The sequence below is a fragment of the Chiloscyllium punctatum genome, chromosome 1 (genome assembly GCF_047496795.1).
Source record: "Chiloscyllium punctatum isolate Juve2018m chromosome 1, sChiPun1.3, whole genome shotgun sequence".
NCBI classification, from domain to species: Eukaryota; Metazoa; Chordata; class Chondrichthyes; order Orectolobiformes; family Hemiscylliidae; genus Chiloscyllium; species Chiloscyllium punctatum.
Window position 1 is genome coordinate 19,096,390 of NC_092739.1, and position 22,797 is coordinate 19,119,186.

Sequence of the window (22,797 nt, forward strand, 5' to 3'; positions counted from 1 at the left end):
TTAAGTAATGACCCACTTTCATTGGTTAGTGGCTTTTACAGCTGTAAATTTAGCAGTGTGCCTCCCCGAAGTAACTGAGTGGTAATTCCCCTCTAATGACTAACACCACAATCGACTGCCTTCCCGACAGCTTTGTGCTTCCGGTTTGATCCAACTTGCTGAATTCTGTATGTGCCCCTGATTACAGTAAAAGGTTGTCAGTCATCGGTGGAAGCAAATCATAGGACCACCTTTAGACATGACAATGATAAAAAAAAGCAGATGGACAGAGCAGCGGGGTCTAGTCATCGCTGACCCCGGCATCCGAGTTCACACTTTGCTCTTTAGTCTCCCTCGGTGTGAAACCAGACGTATCCTGGCACTTACCAGAGCCGCCAACACTTCAACTGTGTCGCTCTCAGTGGGACCTTACTCAACTTTGACAAGTTTTGGTTCCTGAACATACAAGTGTATTAAAATAAGGTACTCTGCTGGCTTCGCAGGTCATTGTTAATGCACCTGGAGCGAAACTACATTAAAAAGAACATTGAGAAACATACTTTTGGGCTATTAGCGCACAGAAACAGGTATCAACCATTCGGCCCATTGAACTTGCTTTGCCATTCAATTAGATGGCGACTGATCCGTGCTTTAACCGCCCACCTTAATACACTTGCCGAACCAGGTTTGCCAGTCTTAGTATTGAATGTTAAACTGACCTGGTCTTTGCACGAAGAAGTACTTTCTGACATGACCCTTGAATAACCCAGATCCTATCTGATGTGTGTGCTGCCTTGTTCTGGACTCGTCCATTAGAGGAAGCAATTTCTTACTATTTGCCGTATCCATCCTTTTGATCTCCTTATGCGCCTCAAACAATCCAACCTTTAAGCGTAGGATGTGCATCCCACAGTCATACAATCGCGAAGATGACAGCTCAGAAGGCGACCATTCAGCCTGTCCTGTCAGTGACAGCTCTCTCTGTGTAGCCCCGGCACCTGCCTTTTGCCCATGGTTCTGTATTATTTTTGGGAGGAATATAACATTTTCTTTTGAAAACTCGATTCAATGGTATGCCGCCGCATTCCCGCGGGGCATCAAAGACGCTCGTGAGTGTGTCCCGCTCGTTTTTTCAGGAAGCACCCTCTGGGTCTGGATCCTTCCACTATATCACCCGGGACCCCGGGACCCCGTGACCCGACCCCCGCCGCGCCAGTTCGAGCGTCCAGACAGGCCCACTATGACTTTGAAGCCCTCGATCAAATCTCCTCCTAATCTTCTCTTTTCAACGATCGCTGTCCCTGCATCTCCAATGTTTTTCCGCAACTGATGTTCCTGGAACCACGCTGGTGGAATCTTTTCTATACTGACTTCATGCAAATTGTGCCCAGCCAACATCCTAGACTTGGCTGAGCTCTTGTTTTAAGCAAAGTCATCATGACATCGTTGCTTTGGTGTTCTGTGCCAGTATCTACAAAGCTCAGGATTCGATTTGCTTTATGTACTTTGTCTAGCCCGTTAGCTTCAATGATTTGTTCACATAGACCCCGAGATGCTGCTGCACTCCCTTTGATCTTGTATGCTTTGTTTTGCATCGCGTCTCCCTGGTTTTAACTAGAAACAATCTTTTCACTCTTAACTGCGTTAAATATCAGCAGCTACGAGTCCACCCATTCCGCGGCCTATCCATGTCATTTCGAAGTTCTCCCTACCTTCCTCATAATGCATTTGTGTCATTTATAAATGCTGAAATTATTCCCTGCACACCCAAATTATAGCCATTAATTTATATAAAGAGAAGCAGAGTGTGCTGACGTCTGGGCAACATCACTGCATACCTTCCTCCTGTCCAAACAAAAATTGTCATTACTTCTTTCGGAATCTCAACCAATTTCATATCCATGTTGCTACTAACCTACTTATTCCATAGCTCCAACTTTGTGGACAAGCACTTCTTAAATCATCTTCAAAAGTCCAAGTATAGGACATCAACCTTATTACCCTGATCTACACTTTCTGCTGACGGTAATAAATTATATCCCATTCGGGGAATATGAGTTGCTGTGACCACTTGAGACATTTGTTGTCGTCTGGAGCTGTGGACTGTATTGGTGTAGACTCCAATATTCTTGCCAGTACGTGGATGACCAAGAATCTCTCAGACTTCTGGTGCCTTATATTAACACATTTGCTTTCATAGTTCAGTCCTTTGAGTACATGAGTTGGGAAGTCGGTTTGAGGTTGCACAGGGCATTGGTGAGGCCTCTTCTGTAATATTATTTCCAGTTCTGGTCGGCCAGTTAAAGGAAGGGTATAGGAGAGGGTTCAGAAGATATTTACTAGGATGTTGCCGGGAATGGAAGGTTCGAGTTATAAAGAAAGGCTGGATAGTCTAAGACTGTTTTTCTGCAGGTTAAGAGGCGATCTGACAGAAGTGTATAAAATAATTAGAGTTATAGATAGAGTTAATGGCAGTTGTCTTTCCACTAGGATGGGGGATTTCAAGACCAGGAGGTACATTTTTAAGGTGAGAGGAGGGAGATTTTAAAAAGACATAAGAGGTACATTTTTTTACATAGAGGGTGGTTCCCGTGTGGAATGAACTTTCCGGGAAAGTGTGGATGCAGATGCAATTACAACTTTTAAAAGACAGTTGGATAAATGCATGAATATGAAAGGTCTGGAGGGATATGGGCCAGGAGCAGGCAGGTGGGACTAGTTCAGTTTGGGATTATATTCGGCCTGGTCTATTTGGACTGTTTCCATGCTGTATGATTTTATGACTCTACCGCACGTGCTGGAAGGATTTGCAAGTTGACACTCAACGTGTTTGCCCACGTTATGAAAGCTCCTTGTCTGACCAACAAATCCTGGGGCGGGATTTGCAGCAGAGCTTCCGGCTCAGAGGCAAGGCCATCACCATCTGTCACCAGACCACCCAAACCCCTCTGTTACCTCGTTCAAGAAGCAATTTCATCGAACAACACCCGTTGTTATCAAATGGATACTTGCTTTCCTCATTCATGGACTTGCAATCAGCCCCGGAAACTCTGCAATCTGTCTGTACAGCACCCCTTTTTCTTCAGGTACTGCAGATAATCTAATGGACTGTTGCAGATGGGGGTCCAATAGCGCCAACTATTATCTGAATCTTTTTGAGGTAAAGAAATGGATTCTACTAGTTTTTTAAATAATTATTGTTGCGTATGCCCACTGATGTCTGTAGTTGGACCTTTAATTCTATCTGCTCCTCCACAATTTATAATTTCTCGCAATTTGCAAAGGGCTGTGATCTAGCTTTCTGTAGATGACTTCACATCACTTATATTGATACCGATTTGCCTCTGGTTTGGATACTCATATAATCTATTAATGCCCCCTTCAAACGTTCGGCTTCTAACCGGGCCATTTACTGTGCCAGCTAATTTATTGATGACTAAAAGTGATGGAGTCAGATGTAAGTGTTCTTTGTTCTTTCCTCGTTAGTGGTCTCCCGATCTATAACTAAACGTTAACTTAAAAATGTTGAAGCGCTTCATAGTAGTTGCAATTGCAAAGGACTATCCCACTTCCCGTTGGAAAAAAGGGTGAAGAAGATAAACGTTACATTTTATAAAGTATCAGTGGTACATCATTAACAAATATTAGCACACATTATTAGAAACCTGAAGCCAGACTGAAATATTCAACATCACTTGAAAGAAGCAAGGCCCTTCTAGACCCCAGTGGAAGAATAATGGGAGTTATCCCAAGGAGATGACAGCCTCAGTCAAATCTACATTTGAAGGGGGTGTAGCAGGGATGAGATGGGAAACACATGCAAGACCTGACGGATGACCTTCAGAACCACTGAAGACTGGTCCAACAAGTGAACAAAGAAATGGTTTATTGGGCACATTCGTCAAAAGGAGACTAAAATATACATCAGAGAGGCTGGACAAAAAGCAGTGGCAACGAGGATAGTAGGGAATATTCCGAGCAGTCTGTACGCCCAGCAGAGTTCCAACATGACCAGACACCACGCATGAGTTTCCTCTGGTAACGACGTGTAAATGAAAATAAATGAATGCGAGTCTCTATGAATTGACTTGTGATTGCGTTCCACATGAGATGATATATCCCATCCCGGCTAACTTTCACACTGATCAAAGCAGTCAGGTTTGGATAATTCTGTCCGCTCAAGTAAGCTTTGACGTTAAACTAATAAAGAATAAAACAATATCATAACAGCTTACAGTGCAGAAGGATCCCACTTAATTATTAGACTTGGAAATGCCCTCTGAAGGAACTATCTAAACCAGCGCATTTCCCCATATTTCCAGTAATGTTGTACATCATGATTTACTTTATAGCATGCGTTTAAATCCCTTCTGAAAATTACTAACCTATTCCCCTTATTCATTCACTGGATTCTAGATGTTTCGGGGCGGTTTTGTTAAATACCATGACACCAAGCAGTGCCATAACATGAAGCTCACAAGATTTCGCTTCCACATCGAGAGAGAGTGCGCCTTGAACGTGGAGTGCGCGTTCAATCACATTTACTTGAACAAACAGCTGGTAAGTTCCCATGATGCTCTTTTATAAAATTCAGATTTAACTTGTCAAATGTGGTACTCAGTAGCACAACGCAAGAGCCATTATCATCGCTAAAATCTATACATGAATGGCTTGAAACTTGGCTTTTGTTTTAAAGAGCGCCACTATTAATCTGACACATGAGTAAAGTTCTGTTTAAAGGCAAACAACTTCAGTAAAAAAATTCTTGGTAGTTTTGGAAGGTGTTCCAGCTGTTGATAAATCACAGAGTGTCTAATGTAGGAATGTTTATCATTTTAGAATCTCTTCAGCGTGTTAACATTTTTTTTTCTAATGCGCCATGGAATTGGAAGAAAACAGCTCAGAAACCAGCTGGCTCACTGCAAAGCTCTGCCTGTCGGCTCAATATGGATGTGATTAAAAATAAAAGGAATAATCCAAGAGAAATTATCGAGGTTAACCAGAACATTGCATGCTCTAGCCGTATTAACAAAATTAAGTAAGGGGCGGAGAGCATGGTAAATTACAGCAAATCGCTCGTTTCAAGGGATCTTTCCACAACATATTACTGTAAGCGCTAATGGGCTGACGGTTATTTGATATCGATGAACATGAAAGTACTAAATTAAAACATTCTGGCTAGCAACTGACGCAGAGGCATTGATCTTCATCCATTTGGAAGAGGAGTGAAGTTAGAACAAAATAAAATCGAGTTCTCTTTTCAGATACTATTCTGGTCTAAAGTGTACTTTCAACTTAAAGTGGTCTTTTTAAAAAAAATCAGATCCCAGCAAGCATTTTTGCATCGTGTTGAGGAGTTGTAATGAAAATGTCGATAGTTATCTAATCTGCTCACCCGCTGCAATCCTCACAACAAATACACTGTGTCATTTGTATTCCATCTTTCATTTGTGGAATCCATCTGCGTAACTGAAAGAGAGAGGGTTCTCTCGGGAACCTCCTCGCTGAAAATCAAACACCCTCTCCAGGATGGGTTTCAATAATTCCCCAAAGACGGCCCGAGTTACCCAATGGAAACCCGTGTTGCCAGTGCAAAAGGCATGTTGTACGAGTAAGCAGCACCAGAAGTAGCATGTTAGCGGGTCAACAAATAATGAAAATTAACGTTATCAGATTACTGCAGAAAGAAGTCCTATGACCTCCTAGACTCGTGAGATTCCCCAGAGCCCTGGAATGCCAGTTTATTACACATTTCGCCTGCATATCCAATAACTCCCCCTTCTCCCTTCACTGTTAGTTGCAATGGTTCACATCGTCGACGGTTGCAAATCTAAGAAATTTGATTTGACTTATTGTAATCGCATGTACAGAAGTACATTGAAAAGCTTTATTTGCGAGTAGTATAGGCCGGTCAATGAATTTATGTATTTTGACTGAAGTGCGAGGACCTACCCAGTATTTGCACTCGTCCCTTTCTGTAGTCGCATTAAGTTGTGCCTTATTGGATTTACTTTGCACGCTGAGCCGCAGTGCTAACTTGGAATCACTTTGCGTTGACACAAAACTCGCAGTGTTCTGGGTCACATCCCTGGTTCCAGAATGAAGATTAGATTACATTACATTACAGTGTGGAAACAGGCCCTTCGGGCCAACAAGTCCACACCGACCCGCCGAAGCATAACCCACCCATACGTGTGCCCCTTACCTAACACTACGGGCAATTTAGCATGACCAATTCACCTGGCCATCTTTGGAATTTGGGAGGAAACACTGGGAGAACATGCAAACTCCACGCAGTCAATCGCCCGAGGCGGGAATTGAACGCGGGTCTCTAGCACTGTAAGGCAGCAGTGCTAACCACTATGCCACTATGCCACCATGCCGCCCGTAATGAAGGCGAAGGAAATGTCATATTGTCCCCACTTTTGAGCCAAAGTCTAAACTTAATGTATTACTCAACTATGTTTACAAAAGTGAGCCGCGTGGCCCATTGAACAGCAGGTAAACTGGACTCCCTGATTCCAAACTTACAGAACAACAATGCTTCTTTCTGCATCTTCCTTCAATTCAGCCGCTGTGACAATACAGTTATATCAAAGATCGCTCTCAAGAGTTACAGAGTAGCACCCAGGGGGAGTTATATGATTAACTGAGTGTCTAGAGGCCTGGATTAATGGTCTTCAGGTATGAATTCCAATCCCACCATGACACTTGAAAGATTGCATGTCAGTTAATTAACAACGGCAGCACGGTAGCTCAGTGGTTAGCAATGCTGCCTCACAGCACCAGGGTCCCAGGTTTGATTTCAGCCTCGGGTGACTGTGCGGAGTTTGCACGTTCTCCCCGTGTCTTCGTGGGTTCCCTCTGGGTGCTCAGGTTTCCTCCCACAGTCAAAGATGTGCAGGTCAGGTGAATTGGCCATGCTAAATTGCCCATAGTGTTAGTCAGAGGAAAATGGGTCTAGGTGAGTCACTCTACTAAGGGTCAGTGTGGACTTGTTGGGCCGAAGGGCCTGTTTCCACACTGTAGGGAATCTAATCTAAATCATGATTTAAAAGCTGGTAGCGGTAATAATGGAAGTCTAACTATCAGATTGTAGTTTTTAAAAAAATGTCTGCTTTACTAATGTCCTTTAGCAAAGGAAATCTGCAAACCTTATCTGGTCTGGTCTTACATACAATCCCAGACCCACAATAATGTGGTTGACTCTTGACTGTCCTCTAAGGCAAGAATTTGAATAAGGGCGATTGGAGACGAACAATCTTTCTGGCCTTTTCAGCATGTTGTCACACAATTTTAACTCAGAAGAAGGAAGTAAAGCTTTGTTCTGCTTGTCTTCGTGCTGCAGCTACGCTGAAACCAAAGTGAAATTCTGAGGATCCCGGAAATCCGAAATAAAACCAGGAAGTGCTGAGGAAACTCAACAGATCTGACAGCTTATGTGGAGAGAGAAACAAAGTTAATGTTTCAACTCTGCTTGGGACTTGCATAGCACTAACTGCTTATTTTTATTTCTGAAACTGCACCTGGCCTTAGAAAATTCCTGCACGTAGGTTCAAAATAATTGTAATAGACATTTTTATTCTCACATTCCAAGTGCTATTTGTCACACCTTGCGGACTGCTGTTTAAAAGATGCCTGAAAGGTGTAGACTTTCGTCTGCAAACTTTATCTAAACCCAGCGTCAAATAAAGGAAGGATATTATCAAGCTGGAGAGGGCTCAGAAAAGATCTACCAGGGTTAGGAAGGGTTTGGAGGGGGCGGGTGCTGGCAGGTGCGATTAGATTGGGTTGGGATATCTGGACAAGTTGGAACGAAGGGTCTGTTTCGGTGCTGTACATCCCTTTGACTCTATGACTCTATGTTGGCCCGGATTGGAGAGTTTGATTTATGAGGAGAGGCCGGCAGGACTGGGACGTTTTTCACTGGGGTGTCGGAGGTTGAGGGGTAGTCTTACAGAAGTTTATAAAATCACAAGGGGTAGAGATAACGTGAATGACAGGTATATATGTCTCTAGGGTGGGAACTTTCAAGAGTAGGGGGCATATTTTTGAGATGAGAGGAGAAAGATTAGAAAGAAAAGCACGTGGCTTTTGTTACACAGAGTGTGGGAATGTTCTTGCAGCGAAATTGGTGGACATGGGTAGTTACAACGTTTAAAAGACATTTAGATAAGTAAATGAATAAGGAATATTTGGAACAATATGGGCCAAGCGCAGGCAGGTGGGACTAGTTTAGTTTGGGATTATGGTCAGCATAGACGGGTTGGACCGAAGGGTCTGTTTCCGTGTTGTATGACTCTATGGCTAAAGTTCCATCGCTGACAGATATCTTTCATATAACAAAGCCATTTTGTTCAAAAAAAGCTGGCATCATTTTAAATTCCCAAGGTAGATCGATATTTACAGACATGCCGCCGAGACTGTTTTGTAAATTCTAATTCAGGTAGGATTGGCTAAGCGTACAGCTCTGTAGCTCCCCAAAGACTCGACCCTCCGCTTGTTTGCACGGCTATTTGTTTCTCGCTAGCATGGGTAAACTTAGTATACCTTACATTTACTGCCATCTCTCGTTGGGCCGAGCAGGCGGCTTCTTTTCTGTCATAGAGTCGCAGAGATGTACAGCACGGAAATATCCCCTTCGGTCCAACTCGTCCATACCAACCAGATATCCTAAATAAATCCAGTCCCATTTGAACCATAACACCTATATCCCCCTAAACCCTTTCTCTGCATATAGCCATCCAAATATCTCTAAATGTTGCAATTGTACCAGCCTCCACCACTTCCTCTGGCAGCTTATTCCATACACGTACCACCCTCTGTGTGAAAAAGTTGCCCCTTAGGTCCCTTTTAAATGTTTCCCCTCTCACCCTAAACCTATGCCCTCTTGTATCAGTTTTTGTAAAGTGATCCGAACACAAATAAATCGGCGAGACTTCTCTTGAATATTTCGGGAAACATACATTGCTACTTTCCGTCTCCTTTCTTCCCTCGCACTATTCCCTCATTCTTGCTCATTTTTTAAGCGTGTTTGCCATGTAGGTAACACTTTGATCTCACCTGAGTAATGGGTGCTTAGTCTCATTAAGTGGGTGACCTATGAGGTTATATTCATGTGTAGAATAGTATTAAAATCAAGGTGGGGGGAAGCCGTGGGTTTGGAAAGGTGAGCTTGTCTGTTAATCTATCTTGTGGTTCAAATGAACTTTTTTTTTGAGAGATGCATTGCTATCAGGGCTGTACGCCAATTCGTTTGTTTTTTTTCAATAAAACCAAAGCATCATGAAATGTGATAGCGGGGGAGGAAAAACTTCCGAATGGAAGAATTTACAGGATAAACTGTCTTGTTCTTATCTCGTTCAGTCCAACTCGACAAAGCGGTACACAGGGAGTCGCTTTCCTCAGTTAGCCTTGCACAGTTGTCATCATGAACAATCAGTGCTCCATCGCCGGTGTGGCAAGAGGAGATGATTTCTATCGAGCGACTGATAAATTCAGTCACTTCTTCACAATTGGCGCAGTTTGTGTATGCCTTGGCAATATTACAGGCCACATTCAATAGGACATCGATTGTGTTTTGGCATTTTATTTCCCCGAGCCTATTGAAGGTAATGAACCTGCCGCACCGCCAGAGAATCGAATCTAAGAATCATGTCGGCCGAAGCAATTCTAAACGACTATGCTCGGGATGAATTGCATCCGGACCTGGCCTTGCAGTTAAGTGTTATTGATACACAAGGGGAAACAAAAATTCTAATTCACAGTGAGATGTGCGGTGTTGTATAGCATTCACTTTTCATAACCCCAGTGAACGTTTGCTGAAAAGTACCAGTTCCCCTGGACACGGCAGCAAGAGGACCTGCATTACGGCACACTTCACTTTTACACTAAGAGGTGAAAATGTTGGGACCGTTCATCAGGCCAGTCAACAGCTGTGCAAAGAGAATACAAAACAACGCAGTGAACGTTTCTAGTCGACGAATTGGAAAGAGAGGTAGAACGGGGGTTTAAACAAGTATAGGATAGTGTTGGTGGGGTCGGTGGAAAGAAGAGGATGTGTGATAGGGTGACAGGAAGTTTAATGACTGAACAGGCTGGGGCTGTTTTCCATGGAGTGTCGGAGGCTGAGGGGTGACCTTATAGAGGTTTATAAGATCATGAACGGCATGGACAGGATATATAGAGAAAGTCTCTTCCTGGGGTGGGGGAGTCCAGAACTAGAGGGTGAGTGGGGAAAGGTGTAGAAGGGACCTAAGGGGCAACGTTTTCACGCAGAGGATGGTTGTGTATGGAATGAGCTGCCAGAGGAAGTGGTGGAGGTAAAAACCTCCCGATGAAGGGCTTTTGCCCGAAACGTCGATTTCGAAGCTACTTGGATGCTGCCTGAACTGCTGTGCTCTTCCAGCACCACTAATCCAGAGGAAGTGGTGGAGGCTGGTACAATTGCAACATTTAAAAGGCATTAGGATGGGTATATGAATAGGAAGGGTTTGGAGGGATATGGGCCGGGCGCTGGCAGGTGGGACTAGATTGGGTTGGGATATCTGGCCGGCATGGACGGGTTGGACCGAAGGGTCTGTTTCCATGCTGTACATCTCTATGACTCTATGACTAAAAGTATGATGGTACAAGGAATGAAGGGGTAGCATTTTTATTCATGCACGGGATAAGAGCATCGCTGGGTTGTCTATAGTTTATTTCCTTTTCCTAACTACCCGGAAGACAGTTTAGGAGTCAACCACATTACTGTGGGTCTGGAGCCATATATAGGCCAGCCCAGGTAAGGATAGAAGTTTCCTTCCCTCAAAGACGTTATTGAGCCAGATGGGGTTTCCCCAACAATGTGGAACACTGAATGTTCACGCTAATTTCCAATTAGCATTTTGCGTGTGTGTGTGTGTAGCAATAGCGCACTTCACTGCATCCATGGATTCTTACTTCCAGGTTTTAAATGAATTGAGACTCTATCAGGGTGGGATTCGAATTGCGGGTGGCCCGAGGGCATTACTTGGGTCTCTTGGATTAACAATCAAGTGACAATACCACCAGCGGGAAGGCGATAGAAATGATGTGACTGCCTAAGGTATAAAGGATGAATGTGGAAACATCTGCAAATGACTTTTAGAAAATGCCGGCACAGGCGGTGATCTAGAATGCCTGAGCCCAGCACTGAGTCTGATAAACTGTAAGGCTCCCAATGGGAAGATGAGGGACTGTTCCAGGAGCTTAGCGGGAGTTCTGTTTCAGCAGCACAGGAGGAGACCAAGGTCAGGATGGGAGGAGGGGGGGGGGGGGGCTGAATTCACATGGCGGGGCGGTGGGGGGGGGAAGCTCTCAGGCATGCTCTGGGAGTGAATGGTGGGCCGCGTTTCACCAAGCGGTGAGAAAACTAGTTTCCGAGTGTGATGGAGACGGCGGGTGGAGAGTAGCAGTCACTATAGCGCGCTAAGTAGTAAGATGTTATCAGTAAATATCCGTTCCCTATTCGGGAGTGTGTCGTGGAAAGATTAGGTGCGATTGTAGGTACCGTTCTCTGCACATAAAGATCACCACCCTCACATTTTCTGATATTAAAAATCACAGGCTCTAGTCCAACAGGTTTATTTGGAAGCACTAGCTTTCGGAGCACTGCTCCTTCCGATGACATTTGTTGGGGTCATTCTGGTGTTTCCTGCTTATCTTTCCTCCTGAGCCAGTAGTTGCTTCTCTATCTGCTCTATTGCCGGCTTCTTTACACCATCTTTCATTTGGTCAGTTAATACTGCCAGCCCTGCACGCTATTCCTTTTATATGTTCCTCTCCCTTAGCTCCTCTCTTCCTCCTTAAAACCGGTTACATGTTTGACCTTGGAGTCATAGAGGTATGCAGCACAGAAACAGACCCTTCGGTCCAAGTTGTCCATCCCGGCCAGATATCCCACCCACCTTGATCCCGTTCTGATCAAAACGCCATCAGAAAAACCGGAAACATGAATTCTGCTTCTTTATACAGATCTGGTGCTTCTTTCCAACATTTCCACTTGTATATATTTCAGATTTCCGGTGTCCACTGTGTTTTGCTTTCGGCCCAATGAATTGCGTTTATTGTTTTATTTTACCATCACCGTTTCTGAATGCAACGTGAAGCAAAAACGTAGAAAAGCAGAAGTCGGCACGGTGGTTAGCACTGCTGCCTCGCAGCACTCGGGTACCAGGTTCGGTTCCAGCCTCGGGCGACTGTCAGTGGGGAGTTTGTACATTGCCCCCGTGTCTACGTGGGTTTCCTCCCACAGTCCAAATATGTGCAGGTCAGGTGAATTGGTCCATGTTAAATTGCCCATAGTGTTAGGTGCATTAGTCAGAGGGGAAATGGGTCTGGGTGGGTTACTCTTCAGAGGGTCGGTGTAGACTGGTTGGGCCGAGGGGTCTGTTTCCACACTGTAGGGAATCTAATCTAAAATCGAGCTGTCTGTTTTTTTTCTCTCTCCCTTATGTCAAAACCTTTCTGCAACTTAAAGCTGCTGAGCTTGCCACATGATGGTGTTTCAAGGCAGAGACAGTACGCTTCCTTTGTGCTCACCCTCTCCTGCAAAACCATCAATTCAGCTCGAACCTGCCACTTACAACGCTCGCTCGCACTCAATCCAGGTTGTACTTCTGAAACTGAAAAGGCTCCCGCTGTTCCCACTTGGAAAATTTGATGTTACTTTAACAGTCCTGCAAAGTCTGTATATTGTATGGAAAATAAATTCTGCCCCGAATTCCTGAAACTGTTTCATTTCGGGTTGCCCTTTGTTTTGTCTTTATTGTGGTGTGCAACCTGCTGAATGACACCCCGAGCTGAGATGATCTACACACTCACGGGAGCGAATTACCGTTCTCGGCAGGACGCCATTCGAGGCACTAATTCTGCAAATAACAATTTCAATTAGAATTGATTTGGAGGGGGCTGTGTTGGACTGGGGTGTACAAAGTTAAAAATCACACAGCACCAGCTTATAGTCCAACAGGTTTGTTTGAAAGCACTAGCTTTCGGAGCGCTGCTCCTTCATCAGGTGGTTGTGGATTATAAGATCGGAGGACACAGAATTTATAGCAAAAGTTTACAGTGTGAAATTATATATTGAAAAAGACCTGGGTTGTTTGTTAAGTCCCTCATCTTTTAGAATGACCATTTAGGTTTCAGTTCTTTTACATGTAAATCCCAGAACGTTTTAAAAGTTATATTCTCAAGTGAACTTTAACAATAGGAGCCATGTTGATGCCCTCTGTGAGGCTGTCTGTGCCCCAATGATTGTTGTGCGGTGTCCATTCGTCTTTTGCTGTAGCCTCTGCTCGATCTCGCCAATGCACCATGCCTCAAGGCATCCTTGCCTGCAGCGTATAAAATAGACAATGTTGGCAAACTCTTTAATCTTGTGCAGCCTTAGGAAGGGAATTGCTGGATTTTTGACCCAGCGTCAGTGGAGAACCGACGATGTGTTTCCAAGTCAGGATGATGGGTGACTTGGAGGGCACCTGGCAGGCGGGAGCGTTCCCATGTATTCCCATGCCGCCCTCGTCCTTCCTAAAGGTAGAGTTTGCATGTTTGGAAGGTACTGTGAATGGGGGTGATCTTGCAGATGATGCACACTGCTGTGGTGGAGAGAGTGAAGATTGAAAATGGTGGGTAAGGTGCCAAACAAATGGGCTTCATTGTCCTGGATGGTGTCAAAATTCGTGAGTGCTGCCCTCATCCAGGCAAGTGGGGAGTATTCCAACCAACACCTGACTTGTGCCTTGTCGATGTTGCACAGGTAGTAACAGTCTAATGTTCTTTGCATGCCCCCACTTAATATTCTTCCTTCCTAAGCCTTAACCACTGTCTCCACCAAAAAGCTTTTGTTTTCTGACTTATATCTCAGATCCTGTGGGCGTAATTTCTCCCTATCTACTCCGTCCAGACCCCTCATGATTTTGAGCACCTCAATCAAATCTCCTCCCAGACTTCTTTTCTCCAAAGTAAACAGTCCTAATTTCTCTAAATTATCTGCGAACTGAAGTTCCTCAAAGTCACAGTCACAATCACATTCACAGTCACAATATTCTAGCTGTGGCCAACCAGTGTGCTCCGCTACAAGCTCAGCATAACCTCGTAGATCTTGTACGTTATAAAACCTGGAACGTGTAACACAATGGTTGGCACAGTTGATAGAATTAACTGGAAAAGGCATTATTGGAAACAGGATAGGCTACTTTATATAAAAAAACCTGAGGGGCTTATTTACTGTGTCCAGTTTTGGTCCCCACACCTCAGGAAGGACATACTGGCACTGGAACGTGTTCAGCGGAGATTCACATGGATGATCCCTGGAATGGTTGGTCTAACATATGAGGAACGGCTGAGGATCCTAGGATTGTATTCGTTGGAGTTTAGAAGATTAAGGGGAGACTTAATAGAGACGTACAAGATAATACATGGCTTGGAAAGGGTAGATGCTAGGAAATTGTTTCCATTAGGTGAGGAGACTAGGACCCGTGGACACAGCCTTAGAATTAGCGGGGGTCAATTCAGAACAGAAATGCTGAGACATTTCTTCAGCCAGAGAGTGGTGGGCCTGTGGAATTCATTGCCGCAGAGTGCAGTGGAGGCCGGGACGTTAAGTGTCTTCAAGGCCAAGATTGATAGGTTCTTGTTGTCTCGAGGAATTAAGGGCTACGGGGAGAATGCAGGTAAGTGGAGTTGAAAAGCCCATCAGCCATGATTAAATGGCGGAGTGGACTCGATGGGCCGAATGGCCTTACTTCTACTCCTATGTCTTATGGTCTTATGGTCTTATAGTGCAAGGATTTCTGGATGGTCGGATGGGAGACATGAAAAGAGAAAGGTGGTAAAGTGGTAATGGGTTAACACGAGCCGGGCAGGTACCTGCTCATCTGAAAGAGCGAAACGGTGGTGAATTTAGAGGAAATTTACAAGCCAATAAATTTGCTAACGGTCAGTAGCAATGATTATAAGTATAACGCCTGATTAACTTCATTAATCCAATTCCGGGGGTAAATTTAAATGTTTGGAGAAGTGCTTTCTGAATCTATAATCTGTTTTAGCAACGGTGACTGATTGCAAGATATTGATAATATTAAACAATAGCCGCATGGCTACTCTCATCCCAATAGCCTTTTCTCCAGTTAGTGGGGATAATATTTTGAACGTCTTCCTTTAACTACGTTTAGTTTACCTCAATTCCCTGTAACGATCCACAGAAATGTTTAATGGATGTAATTCCACCGAAATATTCCAGCTAGCCCAAGCGGAACGTCAACTGCAGATAAATACCAAAGGTGATACTCTGTGCGATTATTGATATGGAGCATGTTCTCCATGTCATTAATGACTTTTTTTCCTGAGGCTGAATTAAAACTATAACCCTTAACGCGCTTGTACCTTGAAACATTACTCATAATTTTCATAGTTGCTCCTGTCTTAGTAGTTTTGCAAATACTTAGTAAGTTCTCTATTGATGTCCAACTAAATCGGACTATTACAACATAAACTCTGTGTTACACCTGAAGCACTATTCTTATAATATTTTTTTTAATGCAAGGTTCGTATTGCTAAAATGTTTCTGTATAAAAATAATTTGTAACAGGATAAGAAACTTATTTCTACCTAACAATGCACATTGATTGTTGTGTCAATATCACAAGCGACATCAGTGTTTTCATGAATCTATAGGCTTGTTTGCATCTGTGATAGCAACAATTCTCCCAGTTATAGTGAACACGTCGCTTCACTTAATATGTACTTAGATTGTAAATATTTCGTAAGTGAAAAGAGACACCTTCAGAATTGTTTGCATTGTTTGATGTGCCGATATTTACGGACGCACGCTTTAACCCGCAATCCAGCAAATAGCACTGGTGTTTGTATAGCTGAGAGAGGGAAAGTGAACAGACAGTATTGATAAACAAGCAAATTTGGACTTCCATATTTAATCTCGAGGTGTCACCGACTCTTGTGCTTTGGAAATATAAGGCGCGAATAATATTCTCGCCCAAATAAAGTCGTCGACACTGTTCTAATCAGAACATTAGAACAAGCCAACTATTTAAACATTGAAATAAAACAAAGAACTCCGGATATTGAAAATCTGAAGCAAAAGCAGAAAATCAAGTGACCTTTCTTCAGCGCTGGACTCGAAGCTTTCTTCACACGGACGCTGCCAGATCTGCTGAGATTCTCCACCGATTTCTAGTTTTGGTAAATATTTAAGCTTCTGGTTCGGTGAGGCCAGTGTAAAAGTTTTTTTTTGCCATTATAATTGAGTGGCTGGTACAAATGCAACATTTAAGAGACATTTGGATGGGTATATGAATAGGAAGGGTTTGGAGGGATATGGGCCGGGTGCTGGCAGGTGGGACTAGATTGGGTTGGGATATCTGGTCGCCATGGACTGGTTGGACGCAAGGGTCTGTTTCCATGCTGTACATCTCTGTGACTCTATGACCTATAAAGCTAAAACTCTGCAGATACAGAGGGAATCCGAAATAAAATCAGAAAATAGTGGAACACTCAGCAGATCAGGCAGGGGGCTGTGGAGTAACCCCCCACCCCCCCCCCCCCCCCACCCCCGAGCAGATCAGGCAGGGGGCTGTGGAGTGACTCCCCCCCCCCCCGGTTTTGATGCCTTAATAACATGTACATTAAAAAAAACAATCTCAACTGAAACAAATATTTGAGAAAGAAACAGTCCGAGCTGGAAGGTAGCGACGTTGTCAAGATACCTAGAGAAGATTTGAGTCTAGATTAGAGTGGTGCTGGAAAAGCACAGCAGGTCAGGCAGCATCCGAGGAGACGGGGAATCGACGTTTCGGGCAGGAGCCCTTCATCAGAAGATTGTTTTGGAAAACCCTTTGTTTGTTTTCTCAGTTTTTTCCAAGAATTTTGATCTTGTGAAACCTACAATCTTGCGCTCGATTTTAAAGGACACAAACAATCTGCAGCAGCCTGTATTCGGAGCAAATAGCGATTCGCCGAGTCAAAATAAAGGACACGGCCTATTTTGTTCAGTGCGTATTGTAATTAATGAAAAGCACCCAGCGCATTCTTTGATAATATGAATTGCAAAGACAATATCAAGAAAAAAAAACGCGTCTATTATTAAGGCCTGTTTGCTTTTAGAAATTTCGTGGCATTGATTTTTGTACTGGGTTAAGAAACAGTAGAGAAATGTGAGCTAATGCGTTTTCCCAGGAGGGAGAAGCAGACGTTCAGGCTCCGGACTATGGAAATGGAGCAACCGGAGTCTTCAGTTTCAAACATTGACTGCAAGCGCTTGTTTACTTGTTTTTTTTTCATTTCTTACCAGAGTAACTGAAAGCTGGATCTAATGGTTATTGCTAGTCTTTCAGCGGAAAGACAAAGAAAAAAAAATCGTTCAAAGTAACCACACGCGTACACAAAACCTCTGGAGTGGAAATATTAAACAGTTCGCAGTTGCAGGAGGCTCCTGTTCTCTCTGTGGGTTCTGTCATAAGTAGAGCAGCGACCTCACCTGGTGAAAGGCTGTTTTGTTTTCGGTGGAAAACATCGCGTCCTTTTCCAGTTGACAGCGCGAGCGCTTTTCTGCAAGAAATTAGGAGATACCTCAGAGTCATAGAGATGTACAGCATGGAAACAGATTCTTCGGTCCAACCTGCCCATGCCGACCAGATATCCCAACCCAGTCTAGTCCCACCGGGCGGCACGGTGGCACAGTGGTTAGCACTGCTGCCTCACAGCGCTAGAGACCCGGGTTCAATTCCCGCCTCGTCGACTGACTGTGTGGAGTTTGCACGTTCTCCCCGTGTCCCACAGCCCAAAGGTGTGGAGGTCTGGTTATACCCATCCAGATGCCTCTTAGATGTTGCAAGTATACCAGCCTCTGGCAGCTCATTCCATACTCGTACCACCCTCTGTGTGAAAGTTTCTATTCAAGTCCTCTCAAAATAAACTAGGATCCGCGGGCACAACCTTAGAGTTAAGGGAAGAGTTTTTAGAATGGAGAGAAGGAGAAAGTATGGAATTCATTGCCTCAGAAGGCTGTGGAGGCCAGGTCATTGAGTGTATTTAAGCCTGAGATAGACAGATTCTTGAGTATCAAGGGGATCAAGGGTTATGGGGAGAAAGCAGAAGAAGTTATGAGCCATGATTGAATGGCAGAGCAGACTCAATGGGCTGAATGGCCTAATGTCTGCTCCTATGTCTTAGCTTCTTATAGTCTTATGGTCTAAGAAGCTACAGGATAGCAACTAGGTAAGGTGTCAAACATAGAAAATGCCGTCAGTAGATTTGGGCAGTGTCATCTTGTTTGATGAACTTTGCATTGAAATGTTTACTGTTTCAGATGTTGGATGAGCTAAAGTAGTGGCCAGGAACAAATGATAAGAAAATCATGATTGATTTGTTTCTGCTTTTTCTGTACATTGAAATTACTAAATGGAAAATTGTGGAAGAGGTCTCATAATTTCATCATAAACCGTGTGCTATGTACAAACTTCAGCACTGGCACAGAACCTAAAAGAAAGTTGCAATCTAAGTTGTAACAGGCGGCTGTAATCTCGAGGTGGTGGTTGAGAGTGTGATGCTGGAAAAGCACAGCAAATCAGGCAGCATCTGAGGAGCGGGAGAATCAACATTTCAACTGGAAGGGCTGATGAAGGGCTCTGGCCCAAAACATCCATTCTCCTGCTCCTTGGATGCTGCCTGACCTGCTGTGCTTTTCCAGCAACACACTCTCAACCACCACTTCCCACATCTGCAGACCTCAGTAATCTGGAGGTGGCATAGCCTAGTAAAATATTCTCCCTAATGAATATCCTTTTAGGAAGGTACTTGCCATCCTGAACGGTCTGGCCAACATATAACTCCAAACCCACAGCAATGGAGTTGTCTCTTCACTGCCTTCTGGGGAAATTAAGAACAGCCACTAAATGAGAAATGGTCAACGATGCTCATATCCTGTGAATGAATAAAACTCAAATGTCCTGGCGCAAAAATTTTCCACGATCTGATTTTAATCATGCAACTATAACATTTCCTTAATCGCCGGAGGTTCAAGGTAGCCAATATATTAATTGGAAATAATTCCAGAAGATTCTCCCAAAGTATTGCAGTTGGAATTTTTTTTCAGTCAGATTCAAAAATAACCTGCCTCCTGCATTTGATGCCTGCCTCCTGCACCAGACAGAATAGAATCACCAACATGAAACCTTATGAAGACCCAAATCTTGTGCATTTTGAAACAACGCACACTTCTCTCAGTGTGAGTATTGTGGGGGGAAGGCTCAGCACTGGGGTCTCAGCCCTGATACTGAAACGTATGTGAATGCATGGCCCTGATTTGCTTGTCCCTGTTTTCCCATGTGTTAATTTAACTCCCATTTCTTTCTCCACACTCTGCAACATCAATGTAACAGTAAGCACAGCATTTCTTTGCTGACTGGCCCTAATACAAAATTGTTACATGGTTGCATGTTGCTGAAAACTGCTGAGTTACCATTACTCGTGATGCCTCTGATGAATTCTTCACATGGATCTCCAGTGCCACGAATGATCAATGCTTCTTTTGGCAGGACTGTCCAACCCTGACAAGTCCATGCCAATCAGTCCTTAACCCAAGCCCTATTTGTACTTATAATGCTTAGCTGCTGGTTATCCTATTCGGATTTTGAAGACTGAAGTTTTTGTCTGAATGATAATTAAACCTAAATCAGAACACAAAGACCATTTAATGTCAGGAAATTGAAATGTATGAAATTAATTTTTTTTAAAAATGATTGACGGTTTTTAGGTAGAAATTTTGTGAGGATTATCCCAATCTTCCACTATAACACTAGAGTCTCTGCAAACTCTAGTGCAATCACTACTGAGGCAATTTCCGTGAAGTTTCCACTGATGCTATAGTGGGCAATCAGGGAAATGTCTATCGAAACCCCTATGTGGGTCTCTAGTGTCCATGTGGAAAGCTTTTGGAGACAAATTCCTAGCTACAAGTGCTCCAGCTGTACTGGATGTTTCCTATAGCTTTCTAAGCCATTCATGATTAATAGTGAGGGAAGCCAAATGAAATGGGAGACTAGTAAATGTAGAATGCATACATAGGTGGGGGGGGTGGGGGGGGGGCAGTTAGTTTAGATGGTTGACATGTAGTTCAGAATAATGCCAGCAGCAAGAATTCAATATCTGATCTGGATGAGATAGACTTGGGGCATATGTCCTCAGTCTGACACTGATAGTGAAGCCTCCACTGACAAAGATCTCCAAGAAGTTGGCTCAAGATGAATCATCAACACACAATGAGCTAAGGTCACATGTCCTAGAGAGAGGGGGAGAGAAAGGGAGACAGAAATAAAAGAAATACCCAGTATAAGGGAGCAGATTGTGAATGATTTTGTAATTTAGTAAGTTTAATATTTAGCAATTATTGTACCATATTTGAGTCATCATGCGATGTATCTTCTCCTGTTCAAAGCAATACCCTCTGTTATATTAACGGCAACACTATAAGACCATAAGACATAGGAGCAGAAATAGACCTTTCTGCTCATAGCTCACTTGAGCTGCTTACCATTCAATGAGATTGTGGCTAATCATTAATCTTCAATCCCACTTTCCTGCCTTTATCCTGTAACCCTTGATTCTTTTATCATTTTATAAAATATGTCTATCTCAGAATTTAAAATTTTTAATGAATCAGCCTCAACAGTCTACTGTTGTAAAACAATCCAAAGATTCATAACTCTGAGAGAAAAGAAATGTCTCCTTATTTCTGCTGTATATGTTCAACCACTTATTCCTCTGGTCATAGATTCTCTCACAAGGGAAAACAACCTATCTGCACTTACCCTCTCAAGTCCTCTAAGAATCTTCTATGTTTATATAAAGTATCTTCTCATTCTTTTACATTCCAAAAAGTCCAAGCAAACACTAGTCAGAGTAATATAATATTAAAATCAGGTAGAGAGAAATAATGCTGCAAAAATTCTAAATTGGTGGAGAAATAAAAATGCCAAAATTCAACATTGTTTTGAGATTTTGAGATTTCCAGATGGTCTATGGGCCTCCACAAGATCGACTGCTCCCTCCTTGTGAAAACTGAAGTGCAGTAACCATAAAATGTCTTTTTTAATTAAAATGAAGTGGCGCAGAGGTCAATGTAATTGTCATAGCTGGCCTGAACAACATGGGTTGATACCTGAGAGCTTTTAGTCCATAAGACACACTGAGCAGGACTTTTGAATTATTTTCAAACTGAAGCTCAGTTATTGCCAGTAGATTACAACACATTCTTTTAAAACTCCATTTCCTCTTAATACTGATACCAGTCCAACCACATGCACATTTTCAAAATTCAATTACCTCTCATGTTTCTTGTTTGTCTATCATTGCAATGCATTCTCACTATTTTGTGCTTATGACGATTGTGGTTAATGCTTGTTCTACTAGTTTTGTAACGGTTTGAAATAATGTTTTAAAGTATTTCTTAGGCTTGGAGCAATTCTGCATCCAACAGCCTTTCAGCTGAAGTATTTCATTAAGGCAACACTTAAACTGACAGCTGCAGTCAAGTTGAAGACTGGGTGTACTATATAAGCTTAGGTGCTATTTGCCTGAACTCTAACCTTTTTCTAAAGGAACAACAGCTCTGTGTATATGCACGTACAGAATTTTCAACTGCTTAGATACAACTTATGTAATTTGAAACAAGGCTGCATTTATTACATCTTATTTGACAGCGAATGCAAATCTCCTTCCTGAGCCTGTGCAGCAACAAAACTGTGCAGAGTGTAAATTATTAGTTACTTCGCGTTCATCTTGTTTTGTTTTGCCAGGATCCATAATGCAATCGCCTTATTTTTGCAAACGGATGTTTTCACACAATTCTGCATGTAAGGAATCAGCTCAGACAGTTAGTGTGTGCTGAGAGTTTGGCCAACGATTCTCGTTCTAGATGAGGAAATGGGGACCTGCCTCCTCGTCCCTCAACCCGACGGGGAGGGGGGGAGGGGGAAGGGGGGTCGTGGCGAATGACCATTGCACAAAACTATCAAACCAAAAGGGGCCTGGATGAAGCATTAGCAATGGGGCAGTGCACAGAAGACTTGTGTTATCAGTGAGGTAACAACGACAGTAAACCAACAAGTACAATTCACTTAAACAAAACAACTGCGGATGCGGGAAATCTTAAACAAAAACACCCCTCACCCCCCCCAAAAAAACTGGAGAAATTCAACGATCTTCTTCAGAACTGAACTCGAAACATTAACTCTGTTTTTCTCTCTCCACAGATGCTGCAAGACCTGCTGAGTTTCTCCAGCAATTTTTTGTTCAGGTGAAATTCACACTCACTTTCGTTCACGAAATTGATAGGTTCAGCTTGACACTTCTGAATCAAGCGCTGCGTTTCTCTCCAAGGAGTCGATATGCGGAGTTCAGAAGTCCGTTTTGAGAGTCCCTGCCCCGACCTAAAACAACTGGATAGAAATCGGATTGGAAATTATGAAAGACACGATCGGGTTCAGCATGTAATCGAATGTCAACTGTGCTGTCACAGTGAGAAATTGAATCAGTCTCTATTACCTGCGCCTTGTATTTCATATTTTAAGCAACACCTATACGCCGTTCTCCATTAGCTGATCTGAGCAGGAGGATAAAGTGGTGGACAGACAGGGCGACGCCAGAGCACGGCATTGGGTGTCCTAGAAAGCGCGATTTCATTGCGTGATTGCCTCCCCGCTCGTCAGCTCTGCAAAGCACTCGCGACACCATGAGACGATTCAGAGAAACTCGATCTCTCGCACTAATGTAGCATTTCAG

The 22,797-nt window shown here is 43.3% G+C and overlaps 1 long non-coding RNA gene across 3 annotated transcripts in view; it reads left to right on the top strand.

Annotated features, from left to right (window-relative positions):
* The window catches only part of LOC140479966 (uncharacterized), an 87,789-nt gene that overhangs the window by 9,058 nt on the left and 55,934 nt on the right, over positions 1–22,797 (top strand). For 2 of the 3 annotated variants that reach the window (XR_011961177.1, XR_011961168.1), the window contains exons 4-5: positions 4,396–4,539; positions 12,479–12,709. This is a non-coding gene — a long non-coding RNA (uncharacterized lncRNA). Of the gene's footprint in view, positions 1–4,395; positions 4,540–12,478; positions 12,710–22,797 lie in introns of those variants that run through there. The other variant, XR_011961171.1, reaches the window with a different exon arrangement.